Genomic DNA, 15,792 nt, shown 5'->3' with positions numbered 1-15,792 from the left:
AGCACAATCATTTCACCAACGTGAGGCTGAGTCCAAGTGATTTGTTCAGAGACTCAGAATCCAAGTCAATTGGAGAACGTGGAACTTGAAGCCAGGTCTTTTGACTTGCAGGCTAGTTTTCTTGTCATAAGGATGCTATGCTGCCCAAAGGGAAGAACTGGTAGATTAAATGGAAGTCACAGGAGCATTAAAAACAAGTGAATATTTATGCTGTCTTCTAATTCATGAGAGTTAAGGAACTTCAGAACCCTTAGTATAACCAGACATTTGTTCCGGATTAAGGATAACAAATTTTTCTAAAGTTTATAGAAATACTAAATATGGACCTATGGCTTTAGACTATAAAATGCAAGCTAGCCCAAAAGAGATGAAATATTTTTAGAAATAAAATTCACATAATATGATGAAGAATGCACTCTGAAATAAAAGAAGGAAGCAGTTTAAAAAGTGGATGTTACTGAATAGGAGCTCTCTAATGAACTAAGATTTATTTTTTAAAGACCCTATATAAAAACTAGAAAGTATACCACATATTGGGAGTGAATATAAAAGAAAAGACAGCATGGAAGTTGAAGGACTCATGTAAGGAAAATTAAGGCTGGAATGAGCTGAGGCTTACAGAAACTCTAAGGGACAAAAAATTATTATTTTTAGTTGTTATGCTCTGGGCAAAAAAAAAAATAAAAGGAACAAAATGACCAAATCATTGGGAACACATAGAAGAAGGAAAAGCTTAAACCCAGGTTTAGTTTAAAATACTAGTTAAAAATCAGTTTTTCTGGAGGTATTATTATTATTATTATTATTATTATTATTTTGCAGAGAAGCTGGTAAAATAGGAACTGTGTGTGAACAACTGTATATATATAAAATACTCATTTTACTTGGGTGGGATTGAAACCTTGTATTTAAGTTCCTCTAATGCTGTGGATACCCTGATTTGTATGAATGGCAAACATTTTGTAAATTAAGAAATGTTTGTGTGTATGAAGCTATTTTATAGGGTTTAAATATGCATATATATGTATATCCATACTATATAAAATATATCCATATCCATACACATACATACATGTATATGTATGTATATACACATATACTTAGGTCATATATTTCTGGAGCTAGAAAGGAACTTAGAGGAAACTAGGTAGCTCAGTGGATTGAGAGGCAGTCCCGGAAAGGGAGGTCCTGGGATCAAATCAGACCTCAGACATTTCCTAGTTGTGTGACCCTGGGCAAGTCACTTAATCCCCCCATTGCCTAGCCCTTACCACTCTTCTGCCTTATGACCAATATACAATATTGAATCTAAGACAGAAGGTAAGGGTTTTTAAAAAGTGATTTGGAGCATTTTTTTCATAAAACAATAGGTGGCTTTGATTTATTCATCTGAAAACTACCTGTTCATATCTTTTGACTTATTCACTGGAGAATGACTTTTATTTTTACATATTTGACTTACTTCTCTATATATTTGAGAAATTAGCCTTTATTATAGGTACTTGCTGCAAAATTTTTCTTACTTTTCTACTTTTCTTCTAATATTATTTGCATATGTTTGATTTGTACAAAACCTTTCTAACTTAATATAATAAAAATTATCCATATTATATTTTAAAATGCTGTTTATCCCTTGTTTGGTCCTAAATTGTTTCCTTTTTCACAGATCTGACAAGTAAACTATTCTATGCTCTTCTAATTTGTTTATGGTGTTACTGTATATTTAGATCATGTACCAGTGGTGACAATATCTTAATATGTGGTATAAAATGTTGATCTAATCCCACTCTCTGCCATATCATTTTCCAATTTTCCCAACATTTCTTTTGCCTGTGAATTCTTGTCCCAATAGCTTAGAGCTTTTGATTTACCAAACACTATATTACTGTGGCCATTTATTACTAGGTATTTTGTGCCTAAACTCTTCCACTGATCCACTATTCTGTTTCTTAGTACTAGATTATTTTGGATGATTGCTGCTTTGTAATGCAGTTTGAAAAAAATCTGGTACTTCTAGGCTAGACACTATTTACTTTAAATGAATTCAGGTCTATTGGTTTAGTCAGAAAACATCTCAGACTACTGAAAAAAGCTTTGGTTGTGATAATGAAATCACTATTTGATAATCTTTGAGGAGGGGGGTGGAGAATTGGAGCAATGATAGAGAACTGGGGCCAGGTAGAAATTGTCTCCATTTTCTGAAGAGGAAAAATGATTGAAGAATATTTGATCCTAATGCCTTTCAAAATAATTTTATTATTAAATAGATAATTGGTGAAAATTTGGGAGTATATGATGATCACCATGTGCTAGCATTGGTTGATAAGGACAAATCACTTCAAATTCTCATTCTTTTTTATGGAGCAAGGGATAGGATTATTAGTGTTACTATTAGCTATCATTTCTGTAGTCGTGTAAGGTTTGAAAAGCACTTTACAGGCATTCTCATTTGATATTACACTATCTCTGTAGTAGTTTTAAAATCATATCTTGTATCAAAATATTATATGAGGCAGCTGGTTGGCAAAAGGGATAGTGTGCTGGAGCTGGCATCAGGAAAATCTGTTGTCAAATCCAGTCTCAGACATTTACTACCTGAGTGATTTGGGTAATTCTATATAATTTGAGAAGACAGAACTATGACCAGAGGATGAAAATTATAGGGGGACAAGTTATGTCTCAATTCATGAAAAACACTTTTACATCTAAAACTTTCCCAAAATGTAATGGGCTGCTCTATAAAGGAGGGGATTCTCTATGCTATATTGTCTTCATATAATGTTCCTACCATGTACATTTAATCAATGTTTTTAAAAATAATTTATAGGATATGAAATTGGTCTAGATCATCTTCCAGCTTTGAGATTCTTTGTCTCAAAGATTTCAGAAAGATGCTAATTTGCTCAAATGATGTTAAATGTCTCAACTTAACTCTAATCATAACAGTAAAAGGATTCTCCTGTTATTCAGGAGCTAATGAAACCAATTGCTCCTTACAGATACATACAATATAATATCATACCCTTGAAGTCTATAATTGAGATTGAGGTGGGAGAGAGTAGTGATGATGCTTAGTAAACTAAGTTGCCCATATACTTTAATTCTTAATTTTTTCACAATTTGTATTATCTTTTTCAGAATTCTCTTGGAATTACTTGTATTTCACCAGTCATGAAGATAAAGTCTGGTACAATACACAAATTGGGAGGTGTATAATGTGAGAATGGTGGATGGATAAGTTCACAGTAATGGCACATTAAATTCCTTTCTGGAAATTTCAATATGCCACTTTCTGCTTTTCTAGGAGATAGATCATTCAAAAAATTTGCAAAAAATTAAACTACATGATTTTGACTTGTACCAAAATGTGAACTCAATTCATAGCCTTAAGCTTTTGAATTTCACCAAAATGTCACTATATCTCTTTTGATACAGGAAGGGAGATTTTGGGTCTCATGCAATCAGAAAAGAAAAATTTCTGGGAAATATATAAAGGTTATACACATGCAAAAAAAGAAAGCTTATAAGGTTAACTGCCAATATGTCACACACAGTATGTATCATTTGTTGATAGTATAATATACTATGAGTCTCCTGTGGCAACACCATTAAGCCTACTTCATCTGAAAATTCTAGGGATGTTCTGTGCCCTTAGTAACAAATTGCAGGTGTCTGAAGTTCAGTGTCTCTGGATGGTGTTCTTGCTGGGATTTCATTTTAAAATTTTATGTATGTATTTATATTTCATGAAGAGAGAATTTTCATGGAACTAAATATCATAAGTGGTTTGCAGAGTACCACCTCCATACCTATGTGAAGAGATGCAACTGAACAAATCAATAGAACTATTTCCTCATGACTAAAATGTAAGGATTCTGACCTTTAAGAAAATTCAGTTCCCCTTCTGGATATATATTTGTTTTTCCTGGGTCAGTTGATCAATGGGGTTCCCTGAAGGTTGAGTTCATTGTGACTGATGATGAAGCTGGTATATAGACTCACTAGAGTCGATATACTTATCATGGTATAGGAACATCTGGGGCTGTCATGAGCCAAAGCATTCAATATTGTACTTTTGTTTGATGAGATAATATAGGGTTGGTATAGGGATAATCAAGGTATTTTCTTTGTTAAATACACTTCAAGAAAAAAAATGTCAAGTACTGCATCTAATTGTGAAATTTTACTATTAAAAACACTGTTATCCCAAGTTATAGCAGATGGAGTAGCTGCCCTTGGGAACTGAGGCTTGACTAGACAGTCCTGACATTTTACTAAGTAATTTTTTATTTCTATCCTAATAAATAATTTCAACCCTAATAAAAGAACTCAGAGGTCATTTTGAAATAATTCTAGTGGGAAAAAATAACTATATGAAATTGATTAAGCACACTACCATTTGTAAATTTTTATACTAGGTCAGTGATGGTGAACCTTTTAGTGACTGAGTGCCCAAACTGCAATTGTCATCCTGCACATGAGCTCCCACCTTATCCCAGACAGGGGAGGGAGGAAGCATTCCCACTGGGTTGCTGGGCAGAGGGGTGAGTCACGTGAGAAATGTCCTCAGGCTCACGTGGAGAGGGGGAAGGGAGAAGCCCCCTCTGGCACATGTGCCATAGGTTTGCCAGCATGATACTAGGTGATACATAAAAGAAAAGTAAATTCAACATGACCCCTGTCTTCAGGGAACTAACAATGTAGCTGAGGAAATGAAACAAAAAACTAAACAATGTAGTATAAAGAGGAATATGACAAGATTTATGAATTGACATTGAATTGAATAACATGATTCCTATCATCTTTGAATCCTTAACATAGAATGAAGCAAACTTTTAAATACCATATAAATAATGTGTACTATTTATTAAATCGTTGAACATTCATTAATATCTTACTCTGTGTCAAACACTATGTATAGAAAGGAATAAAAAGAGAAATGAAATATGGGCCCTGGATCCACTGAACATATTTTGTTTTTCCTTAAAAAAAAAAAGCCCTTACCTTTCATCTTGGAATCAATACTGGTATTGGTCCAAACGCAGAAGAGCAGTAAAGGCTAGGCAATGGGGGGTGATGGTAGTGGTGGTTAAGTGATGCCACATTTGAATCTAAGACCTCCTATCTCTAGGCCTGGATATCAATCCACTGAGCCACCCAGCTGCCCCCTTTATTTTTTTTTTAAATCCTTACCTTCTGTCTTGGAATCAATACTGTGTATTCTTTCCAAAGCAGAAAAGTGGTAAGGGCTAGGTAATGGGGGCCAAGCTGGGAAGTGTCTGAAGCCAGATTTGAACCTACGACCTTCTGTCTCTAGGCATGGCTCTCAATCCACTGAGCTACTGCTCATTGAAGATCAATGACATCACAATGTGATATTTTGACTTTGAAGTGAAAAGCGTTTAAGTGAGAGAATTGAACAAAATAGTCAACTTCACTCTTTCTTCAAAAGTCATCCACATCCAGTGGCAAGACAAAAGTCAGAACAGATGCCAATGGCCTGGGATGCAATGGATGACCATGGTGTCTTTGATGTCTGACCAAGCTCTTAGTGCTCTATAGCATCTGCTCAGCAGCATTCATGGCTGTTGGAGCAAATCATTCTCATTCACTCATTCCACTGGGGAAGTCTTCATGTGTTTCACCAAAGATGAATGAGCAACCCTAAAAAGGGCTTGGCAAACTCTCACACCAGAGATGCACCATGTCTTCCCTGAATATCACATATCCACTGAAAATATTATTGTGCACAGAAGCATCAGTGAGGTTGGAATGTTTGCAATAAATACTTGCCTTACAATAAAACAGAAATTTTGAAAACTATTTTTTTTTGTCTTTGGCCTTCTGGGAACATGGCCCAACAAAACATTTTCATTTTTTTTGAGGTACATCTTGTTGCAATAAGAAATAGTCCTGGAGATTCCCACCACTTTGAAAAAATTCCAGATGCTCTTGTTCTAAAAAAAGAACTTCACTACTTTGGAAGAAAAAATAATACAAATTTCACCTATGGAGAGATCGGTTGGGAATGTAGTTGATTTGGGGCATTTGACCTATACATATTAGAGTGAGGTGTAAAATATGGCAGAAGATAGACTGTGTTGAACAACCCTAAAGTCAGCCACATTTTAATTGGCCCTCAATTACAAAAGGGTAGTGGATGAAAAGCAAAACTTAAGAATCAGGAAGACCTGGGTTCAAATTCTGATAGAGATACAAGGTGACAATGGGCAAGTCACTTTACCTCCTCTAGCCTTCAAGTACTTCATCAGAAAAATTAGAGGATTATACAAAATGACCTCTAATTTCCCTTCAGACTCTAAATCTATGATCCTAATGTGTTTCATCTTATCTGTAATATGAACTGTTTTTATCTACTTTGCTTTGATCATTTATATCATTTTCTAACCCTCTTAGCTTTGAAAGAATGAAGTTCCCTTTAGTGTTTCTACTTATCTCATGATTTGAATCTAACCATACAGATGGACAGGAATATTGACCAGATCTGCATTATCATTGATATAAGGAAATCTTGGATGAGAACACTCTCTACCAATGAAAGTTAACATATTCACTGCAGCCTAAAGCTTAAAGCTATAGAAGTCTGAGGCTCTGAATGTTTTAGTGACTTGTCTAGTGTCATATAGCCACTATGTATCAGATGTCATGCTTGAACTGAGATCTTCCTGGTTCTGAGGCTCTTTTCTATCTTCTACTAAATGCTGCCTCTCAGGGCCATGGATAATAAACAAATCAATATAGGGAATTTGGTAAAAATCATTGTCAGATCAGACTGTCTTCCTTAAAGGAGAGCAGCTAAAGTTCATCCTCCCCAAGGAAGAGATTTCCTCCCTTCTCTTCCTCCCTCACTCTCTTCCTCCTTTCCCCTTTTTGGGTTTCCTCCCCTTTACTTCCTCCTTTCTTTCTTCCCTCCCTTCTTTTTTTCTCTCTCAACCTCTTTCTCTCTTTTCCTTTCTAATTATGAAGACTATGTTCAACTAATTAAAAAAATGATTTTTAAATGTTTTATTCATCATATGATCCTTGCTAGAAGGTATATTAAAGACCAACTAATAATAACAATCCTCCTCTTCATTACTAGCATTTATATATAGATATAGATATAGGTTACTATGTATCAGGCACAGTGCTAAGAGCTTTACAAATATCTTATTTGATCCTTGGAAAAACCATTATTATTCCTATTTTACACCAGAAGAAACTGAGGTAGACAGAAGAAATTACTTCCCCAGGGTCACACAGTTAATTAGTGTCTAAAGTCAGATTTCAACTCAGGTTTTCCTAATTTTAGATGCAGAGCTTTATCCACCTAGGCTTTTACAAATGAGGAAACCTAAGCCAAGGAAAGGACAGTGGCTTTACCCAAGGCCACACAGGAAGCAGCAGAGAGAAATCTGAGCCTAGATCTTTTGATCCCAGGTGCATTGGATTATACTGCTTATTGATTTTGATTGATTGAACATACTATGTCCACCATTTTTAAATCTCTCTTATGAGAAAAGTTATGTTTCATTGTCTGCTACAATGATATTTTAAACACACAATTGTTCTTGGTCCTAATTATCTTCATGTGCATATAGAAAATGTAGAATAAAAAATTTTCAGAGGAAATTACCAATATATGTATTTATATATTTACATTCATTTTTGCTAAGCTCCTAAGATGGCAAAATATGCAATTATTTGTTATAGAATTCAAATGTTTTAGAGAAGAATGGAAGATTTTAGGAAAATAAAGATTTGATTAGAAATGGATCGTTGAAATAAAAGAATTAGAAAATTGTAAAATGAAACCCATTAAAGATTTCTGGTAATTTTTCATAGCATTTCCCCCATACTTTGACAGCTTTCAAGAATGTTTTTTATTTATATAATTGAATCAGTGGGTCAGTTTCTTAGCATTTATAAAACCTCCACTATATGCCAGATATTGAGTTAAATGCTGAAGAGATGAAGGGCAAAAAACATTCCTTGCTCTCAAGGAACATTTGTCTAATGAGTAAGACAATAAGCAAATAGCTATGTACAAGAAAGATTTTACATATATATGTATAATAACTTAGTAGTAATCTCTGAGGGAAGGCACTGACATTAAGAAGAACTTGTAAAGATATCCTACAGATGGTAGAACTTTAGTTGAAACTTGAAGGAAGTCAGGGAAGCTAAGAAATAGAGATGAGGGGAAGAGAATTCTGGATATGGGAGTGAGCCAGTGAAAATTCCTGGAGTTGGGTGATGGAGTATCACATGTAAGAAGCAATAAAGAGGCTAGTGTCACTTGATACCAGAGGATGTGGAGGGCAGTAAGGAGAATGCAAGGATAAAAAGAGGCCAATCATAAAGGGATTTGAAAGCCAAATAGAAGTTTATATTTAATCCTGGAGGTTATAGGGAGTTTACTAAATGGGGGTGGTGGTGACATAGCCATATCTGCATTTTAGAAATTCAGCTTTGGAAGATGAATTAGAGTAGGGAGAGACCCAAAGAAGAGAGGCTAACTTGCAGGCAATAGTTGAGGTGTGAGGCGATGGGAGCCTACGTGAAGGAGGTGAGGAGTGATGGCAGGGAGCAGTGTGATGACAGAAGTTACAAGGATGGAAATAAGCTGACCATTGCTTGTATATGGAAATGAGAGAGTATAAATCAGTATTAAAATGAAGTCTTTTAACATAAGTCTCACATATTTATCACTTGTAAAAATGGATATGTGAACCCCAGACTTTAATCCCCAGAAGTCCTTGGTACTTCCCAGAATTCCCTATAATCTCACCTGAGTCCTCACCTGAGTGGGAGAACACAATTTTTATTTAAAGGGCTCTCTACCTCCCAAGACGCTCTTCTTCTGCTTCTAAGCACACACGTCTCTCTACCTGGCAGGCAAGATGTAATGAGTAGGTTGAATGTGGCTTTCTTATTTTGTATTTCTTATTTCCTTGATTTCTAATAATCTTAATAAACCTCTAAAAATATAATAACTTTTAGTAGAGAAACTAATTTAACTGTTACACATTATGGGTTGATCAATGAATATGAATATTCATGATTGGTACAGGGGAAATTTAGCACTTAAAAAAATCTCACCTTCTGTCTTAGAATCAATACTGTAAATTGATTCCAAAGCAGAAGAGTAGTAAGGGCAATGGGTGTTCAGTGACTTGGCCAGGGTCACACAGCTAGAACGTGTTTGAGGCCAGATTTAAACCAAGGACCTCCCATCTCTAAGGCTGAGTCTCAATACACTGAGCCATCTAGCAGACCCCCTCCAATTTATTTTTCAAGCTAGTGTTGATAAGGTTTATCAAAATCTGTGCTCAGTGAATAAATCTTGAACTTCTTCACCATGGAGATTTGGGTCACAACTTTTCCCTTAGCTTTGTGTGTGAAAAACTATTTCAAGAGCATGATCAAATGTCAATATAAGAAAATTTCTATAAAAATAAAAGTTTTCTCTGTAAAGAAAATATTCAATTTTATTTATTATCTTCAAAGGTTTCACTGTGGTTAACTAGGAGGGTTTGTATTTTTCCTTTAGATTTGTATCCGTTTTACAATCAGTGGACCACCTAATTTGAGTAGAAAGGGTTTTATAGAGTCGACCTTTAAAGGGTCTTAGTACCTATCGTATGGCTTATCTGAAACTTAAGATTCCTGAAAGAAATGTTTATTTTTCTTCCTCTTCTTTCAGAATGCTGATGAGATGGTGAAAATAAAATGCCTCATTTCATCTGTTTCTAAACAGTATTTTAAAATACATGACTGACAAAAGTAATATACAGTAAAAACCCAACAATTTTGGACTATATGAACATGGTACAGGACAGAGAACACTGATTGGAGCCAGAGAAAAAAGGTTCAAATATTAATTTTGAAGACTAGTGTGATAGAGGCTGGCACTAGAGAAAAAGTGCCAGACTGAAGAGTATGGGAAATTGATCGTCTCGATGGGGGAGGGCCCAGGAGTGAATTTCCTGAGGAGACAAGACTCTGGTGAGGAGAGCAGTGAGGTCTCTCCATCTTGAGATGTCGAAGAGAGAAGGTAGATAAAGACTTTCTCCTGAGGGTTACCCATTTTTCCTGCTGGTGACTGGAAATCTTTCTGCCCAACACTTCCCAATTGAAGGAACTTTCCGAAGAGAAACCTGAGCAGACTTTACCTCAGTTCCTGTTGCCCAGGGGTGAGTCCACCTGACTTTCTCTCAGGGGGTTCAGGCTGCCAAGGCCCGAGTTCCCCCCAAAGTCAAGGAGGGAGGAAAAGGGTTTAGATAGAGATAGGGACCCCTTTTCCCCACTTTACTTTTCCCATTCTTCCTTGCCTGTTATTTCCTTTTGTATTACCTGATTGAGTTAACATTAAAGTTATCTGTTCCCCAAGCTGAGTGTGAGTGAATGGATCTAGGGGAGACCTTTCAGTCTCGAGTAATGGAGGGGGGACAAGAGGGACAATAGCAAACTGGGGAGAGCAGCTTTAGCTAAGGAGGGAAGGCAGAAAGGGGGGAATGCCTTCAAACCCCCTCTCCTCTTTCTGAGCCAACCTGTTACATCTACTGTCTCCCCTGAACCCTGCTTTGAGGGAAAAGGGGGGACTCTCCTCTCTTTCCCTCTCTCCATACCTTGGGGTCCAAATCTCCCTTCAGGGTTACATTCCTTTCCCTCTTCTCTTTTATTTTTTAAAACAGATGGCACCTCAGATTTAAAAGGACTCCATTTATTTAAAAAAATTTTAGTGACTAACTATCACCAACTGCCATCGACTGTCAATTGTGAAGTTGTTGTCAATTACAACTCCTGAGGCGAGCAGTCTTTGTCACTGACTCTGCCTAGCAGGTTCCACACAGGATCAAAAACATGTTGATTCCTTGTGGGGGGGAGAACAAGTCAGTTGCCAACTACCACTCTGGTCAGTTACAATACTGAGGGAGAAGCTATTGTAAAAGGGAAGCTGTACTAGGGCTGTCAGCAATAGGATCTAGCCGTCTTGGATCCTATCTAGCTATAAGCAAAGCATGTAGGGATAACAACCATTTTCTAACTGTTAACTCCTGGCAGTTAGAGCCTAGAAAACATCTAAAGGGGAACATGTTACAATTAATACTATGGTCGACTGTGCTAGGAATAATTGCCATTTATTGGGGCTACTGTATCATTTATAATACAGTGGCAGGGATGATAGACAATGTTCTGGGGACATTAACCAATATGACTATGGGATGGACACAGTTGCCAATGAATTATCTAGATGTGAATTACCTCTGGCAAATCATACCCCAAGTCTATGTTGTGTTCTTGGCAGTGACTAACATCTTAAAGAATATCAAAGCTGCTGCCACCTGATCTTCCAAAAGAAAACTGTGCATGCTCTAGTCATTGATAATAGATTGGAGACATTGTTTGGTCAGATCCCCATTATAACTGAGATATGCCAGGATTACATGCAGAGAAAACAAAGCATGGGGAAGGGAACCAAAGGGGAGACTGGGGACATGACGGGACAGACTAATAAGGACAATATAGTTACTAATACTAATATTGGGACATCATTAGTGCAGTAGGGGGAAATGACCTTGCCAATAACACACAGGCACCAATTAATGCATCTGTTAACAATCTTGCCAATGCATCAAAGGCTCAAAAGATTATGCCTTTGCGCGATGTAGCTAAATTCACTGATAACTCTGGCATTTTTTTTTCAAAGCTTTACCTTCTGTCTTGGAGTCAATACTGTGTATTGGCTCCAAGGCAGAAGAGCGGTAAGGGCTAGGCAATGGGGGTAAAGTGACTTTCCCAGGGTCACCCAGCTGGGAAGTGTCTGAGGCCAGATTTGAACCTAGGACCTCCCATCTCTAGGCCTGGCTCTCAATCACTGAGCTACCCAGCTGCCCCCTAACTCTGGCATTTTACATGCAAAGGTTCATAAGTCATTCACCACTCATGACTAAGAATTTTTACATAAACGTATGCCTAAATTTTTATTAGAGCTGCATCTCGCAATTAAAGAACTGAAGAGAGAATTTCGCCTCTATGAACCCAATTTTGAGGATGTAGAAATTTTTTTTTATCTGGACTTTTTACACCCCAGGAACATAAACATTTTATTGAGCAAACTAGAAAAGATTCTTCACTCACGAGCTGGCCAGAAGTTTTTGAAGATCTGGATTTTTCTAATCCAAAATCAATGGCTTATCTAAGAAAATGCTGTGAGGATCTATTGCAGGGAATGAAGCAATTGTTAGAAAGACCCAATGCATGGGGAAAATTTGACAGATTGTCCCAAGAAAAAAATGAACATCCAAGCAAATTTATTGATTGCCTTATTGAAAAAAACTGAGGGACAGTTAGGTTTTAGCCCTAATTCAAAAGAATCAGAAGTACATGTGAGGAGACAATTTCTCAAGGGTTGTGATAGGCACTTGAAGGATTTCTTCAGGAATTATTACCCTAAGTTTGACACCATCTCACTTTTGTTCGTCCTTTTCCTTTTGGTCTGATTTTCTTTGGAGGTCATCTTTCATACTCTTTACTTCATCTTTCATCTCCTTTTTCTCATCTTTCATCTGTTTTGCCTCATCTTTCATCAACTTTGCCTCATTTTCCAGCTGGTTGATTTTGGCTTTCAAGACACTATTTTCTGTTTCCAGATGACTTATCTTAGTTTTTAAGTTCTTTTCCCAATTGTCTTCAGTCTCTCTTATTTGTGTTTTGAATTGCATTTTGAGTTCTTCCAAAGCCTGTATCCAATTCGCTGGGATTTTTGATTTTTCCTTTGCTGATCCCTCCCCCTCTGTTTCGTTTGCTCTTTGCTCATTACCTGTGCAGAAGCTGTCTATTGTAATTTCTTTCTTCTTTTTCTATTGTTTTCTCGAGTTTACCCCTTTTTTGCTCCCCATATTTGTCTGTGCTCTTTCTCCTCTCATTTTTTTTTGGCTTTGGGGCTGTCAGTCTCCCCTCTTGGAGCTTTGTCAGATCTCTTGGTATAGTCTCTAGGGTAGGAATGTTAGCTTCCCTGTCCTCTGCTTTTGATCGGATTAAGTTCAACTGTGTTGGGCTGTATGTGCTCTGAGGCCGAAGTCTCCTGGAATGCTGGGCCACCCAGGCTCTCTCCAGTTCTCTCCAGCTGCTTCTCTGCTGTCTGCAAGGTTCCCCAGTGCCTTTGCCCGCCCCAAGGTTCCTGTCCTTTCTGGAGGCCCTGCACTCTAAGGGGGAGAGGGGTCCTGGCCTCCCTGAGCTCTGAGGAGTCCTGATGGGATTATGTTCAACTGGATTGGTCTGGATGTGCCCCAAGGCAAAAACCTCCTGGTGAGACTGGAGCCAGATGGAAGGACCCAGCCATGGCCCCGGTCTCTCCTTGGCTTCCTCCCCGCTGTCCACACTGGATGGTCCAAGCCCAGCGCCCTGCTCTTCACAAGGTAGACCCTCCAAACCAGCACCTTTGCCCGCCCAGAGGTTCCCGCTGCCACTGGGGGCTCAGTGCTCTGGGTAGGGGTGGGAGGGGTCCTGGGACCTTCCTTCTTCCTTCCCCTTAGACCCGAGTGTTCTCAGATTCTGGCTTTTGGGGGGGCGTACCTTTTGATTTGAGTCCAGAAGGAGGGTTCCCCGCCTCTGTCCTTTTGTTAAGTTTGAATTTCAGTCTCCTAGCAGCATTCAGTTTGTGATCGGTAAGGAAGGGTTTTCAGAGGTCTGAACTTTTGCTGCTTCTAAGCCGCCATCTTGACTCTGCCCCCTACTTGACACCATCTCACTTAATGAACTTAGAGATACTGACACCTATCTTCACGATAACAAAATGGATCAAGAAAAAGAAAAGAATGGTATAAAGAAAAAGCTCCAAGAGACCTCTGAAATATTAAGGCAGAAAGAATTAGAGGAGGTTAAGAACCTGGCTACAATTAAGACATTTAACAGACAAACCACATAGTATAGACAGACACCCCAAAGTCAACAGAGGGTACGAAGAGATACCAGGATTTGCTTTTTGTGTTCTCATTAAGGAAACGTAGTAAGAAACTGCCCAATGAAACATTTATATGAACTAGGCCAAAATAAGAGAGATGGGAAAGGTCAAAATGCATATTATCAGGGAAAAGTATATAATAACAAAAAATATGGGAGACTGGACTCTAATAGCAAACAGTGCTGTTCTCACTGCAGACTTAGAGAACAGGAGACCCCAGGCCTGAAATCCATGGAAGCAGCAATAGCTTCTGGAGCAAAACCCCATTATTCAGAAGTTGTAGCGAGAAATAAGCATTATATCGCATGATGCCAGGCTCTAGCATTATCTAGTGAAAAAGAGATTAATTCGGGAGGTACCCCAGGGAAGAAACATAAGGGCATAAGCATAAAAGGAAAAAAGGGAGATGGTAAAAAGAAAAAAGAAAACTTTAAAGTTTTAGTGGTGGAGAAACAGATAGTTGGGCAATAGGAGACTGGGGAGAGCAGGTTTAGCTAAGGAGGGAAGGCAGAAGGGGGGATATCTTCTAACCCCCTCTCCTCTCTCTGAGACAACCCATTACATCTGTTGTCTCCCCTGAATGCCGCTTTGCTGGAAAAGGGGGGTCTCCTCTCTTTCCCCTCCCTCTCATACTGAATGCCCAAGCTTCCCCTCTAGACTACATTCCTTCCCTCTTTTATTTTTTTAAACAAGTCCCCCAACCTTCTTGATCCACAGTTTTCTCATCTGTAAAATAAATGTGTTAGATGACCTCTTAGGTCCCTTTCAACTTTCCATTTTCCTCTGAAATTGTTCATTTCATCATTCCTTGTGGCACAGTAAAATTCCATTACATTCTCATGCTACAATTTCTTTATCCATTCCCAAATAGGATATACTTTAGATGCCAAATTTTAGCTACCTTCAAAAGAATTACTCTAAATATTTTTGTATATAGAGATCTTTTTCTTTCTCATTTATTTTGGAGGAATAGGCCCAGAGGTAGCATAAATAGGTTAAAGTGTAGCTATGTACAACTTGCTAACTTTTTGCGATACACTTTCAATTGGCTTTTCAGAATGTCCTGAACAATTCATAACTCCATCAACAATGTACTAGCATACCTATTTTCCCATAGTTGCTCTAACAAATTTTATTTTCCTTTTTTATCTTTTCCACTCTAACAAGTAAAACCTCAAAATTGCTTTAGTTTGCATTTCTTTAATTATTAGATATTTAGAGAATTCTTTCATGATTGTTGATAGCTTTGTATTTCTTCATTTGAAAAATATCTGTTTATTTCTTTTGTCCATTTGTAAAATGGTTTAAAATGTTTTATATATAAAATAAAAATGATCAATGATAAATAAATAAAAGAATATTTTCTGAGAAAAATATAACATTGGCAAGTTGGGCTAGAATTTAGTGTTTGAATAGGGAAGTGTGTAATAAGCTTCAATAAAAATCTTGGAAATGTATAGTTTGATTCTTCCCTTAAGTGAGCAGAGAGTAAAAGAACTATTTCTCTGTGTATTTTAACATATATATATATATATATATACATATATATATATATATGCATTAGGAATGATTATCAAATTGTAACACAGTGATTCTGAAGCTTGGGCTTTGGGATACAATTTGACCTGGAAGGCATTAGATTTTGTGCTTTTCCTGATTTTGGAAGTCTTGTTGTTGGCTGAGACCTTTGATCATCACTAACCTTGGCCAAATCATCACAGAGCAGGGTGAGAGGACTTAATGGTCAGATCCAGCAAGGTGAAACCTGTTACTCTCATTATATCTCTATGGTGTCCTTCTCTAACTTTGTCCTTGAATGTGAC

Source organism: Monodelphis domestica, chromosome 4 (assembly GCF_027887165.1).
Source record: "Monodelphis domestica isolate mMonDom1 chromosome 4, mMonDom1.pri, whole genome shotgun sequence".
Lineage (NCBI taxonomy): Eukaryota > Metazoa > Chordata > Mammalia > Didelphimorphia > Didelphidae > Monodelphis > Monodelphis domestica.
This window is presented reverse-complemented; position numbering follows the sequence as displayed.